Source organism: Capricornis sumatraensis, chromosome 6 (genome assembly GCF_032405125.1).
Source record: "Capricornis sumatraensis isolate serow.1 chromosome 6, serow.2, whole genome shotgun sequence".
NCBI classification, from domain to species: domain Eukaryota; kingdom Metazoa; phylum Chordata; class Mammalia; order Artiodactyla; family Bovidae; genus Capricornis; species Capricornis sumatraensis.
In genome coordinates this window covers 34531150-34533258 of record NC_091074.1, presented here as the reverse complement: position 1 = coordinate 34533258, position 2109 = coordinate 34531150, and the positions used below count along the sequence as shown (strand labels likewise).

At 38.1% G+C, this 2109-nt stretch overlaps 1 non-coding gene across 1 annotated transcript; it reads right to left on the bottom strand.

The window, feature by feature from the left end:
* Positions 1-1308: 1308 nt before the first annotated feature.
* Positions 1309-1381, bottom strand: TRNAC-GCA (transfer RNA cysteine (anticodon GCA)). The gene has a single exon. It is a non-coding gene; the product is annotated as a tRNA-Cys (tRNA).
* Positions 1382-2109: the final 728 nt, after the last annotated feature.

Here is a 2109-nt window from a genome sequence, read left to right as displayed (position 1 = left end):
TCTTTACCACTAGATCACCAGGGAAGCCCAGCGGCTGTGTTTTTTAATGGCAACCATAGAACGATAGCTCAGCCATGAGCACTTCCCAGGCTAAATAGAAATAGGCCCTTTATACTGACTAGGAAAAGCTACTGGTTTACACGAAAGTCATTTAGCTAGGATCCAGAGCACAGTTTCTCTTTTGATCTTGCTTTTGCTATGTCCACTTGTAAGTGACAGTTAAGGGGCAAACTGAACTGGCTATACATGAACAGTGTAAGTTAACTCAACCCTTCCTTCACATCATATTCATCAGTTAACATAGGGAGATATTAAAACTTAGTTTTTGATCAACTTTGTTTGACAAATTTAAGTGAAGCAAATACCCCTCTCATCTACCTCTAAATTATAATCTGGTTTTAGTTGGATATCCAAAAGGTAGCAGCAATTTCATTCTCTACAATGATGTTCTTTCCATGTATTTATTCTTCAGAGTGAAGTGCAGAAATATGTTGCTTTAAGCTTCCCTTGCTAAAAATAACACCAAGAAAATTGACCTGTCTGCTTCTAAATGAGCAAAGAATTTTCTCCATCTTAGTTAGGTCAGGGCTGAGTTCTCATAAATGTTTATCTATACTATCTATCTCCCCAATCATTATATGACAAGCATTATTTTATAAATCAAGAGCTTATACTCAAGTTATACACATTGAATTGTAATTTGTTTTAATATCCAAAACTGAAAATAATTTTTGTAGTGGGCAAAACCCCAGATGTGTTTTTATCAGTCTCTTTTTTCACTTAATGTCTAAAGCTTTATGTATTTAAGGGAAATTTTATCCATGTGTTTCTCATTTATTTACACTTAACTCATCAGTATATTTCATATGAGTTATTTGATGTCCAAGAAGTCTTTATAACCATTTTATGTGCCTATGAAATGGGAAGTTATTTTATGCCAAGAAAGTAAATTGCTCAAAGCCTATCGCCACATTGCTAGCAAATATTTATCTCTGAAAGTTCATGATTGATTTAAAAATCTGAACAAGAAATTTCTGAATAGTTCTAGACTGATCAATATAAAGCATATCATTTTCTATAGGCAGTCTTGTGTGTTCAGGGGCTTTTGTACTTAAATACAGCCTTTTTAAAGAAAGAATTTGGGGTCAAGGACTTCATACAGGAATATATGTCAAAGTGAAAGTGAAGTCGCTCAGTTGTGTCCAACTCTTTGCGACCCCATGGACTATAGCCCATCAGGCTCCTCCATCCTTGGAATTTTCCAGGCAAGAGTACTGGAGTGGGTTGCCATTTCCTTCTCCAGGGGATCTTCCCAACCCAGGGATTGAACCTGGGTCTCCTGCATTGCAGGCAGACGCTTTACCATCTGAGCCACCAGGAAAGTACCAGATACAAAATATATGTTCAAGTCACTGCCTATTTCCATGCAACTCTTTGCTGGTATCATTGATAAGCCCAGCTCACCAGTACTATTTTTCTTTTTCAATGTGGTTGTCTTAGTCTGTTCAGGCTGCCATAACAAAATACCATAGACTGGGTGGCTTCCACAACAGAAATGTATTCCTCACAGTTCTGGAGGCTGGAACATCCAACATCAAGATATGGCAAGGTGGCTTTCTGGTGAGGATTTTTTTGGCTTACAGACAGCTGTCTTCTCACCGTGTCTTCATACGATGGAGAGAGAAAGAACAAGAGAGTCATAGAGCACACTCTGGTATCTCTTCTCTTAAGGACATTAACCCTTTTAGATCAGAGCCCCTCATGTTTATGACCCCATTTAACTTTAGTTAACCTCCATAAAGGCCCTATTTCCAAATAAAATGACATTGGGAGCTGGGACTTTAACATGTCAATTTGAGGCAGTGGGGGGACCCAAACATTCAGTCCATAACAGTGGTCACTGATTAGAAAGAAAGAAAGAAACCTTTTCAGGCATCTCATCAGTGAATTTTGTATCTGATATTTCATAGGTGCCTCCTTTTCTGTGCCCTTTTAGCCTTCAATGTTACAGAGAAACAAGACTCTTAGAGAGTATTTATTTTATCATGTTGATGTAGTAGAGGCTTGTCCATTCATTCCACCCACTGAGTAGGCACTCTTGGAGGATGG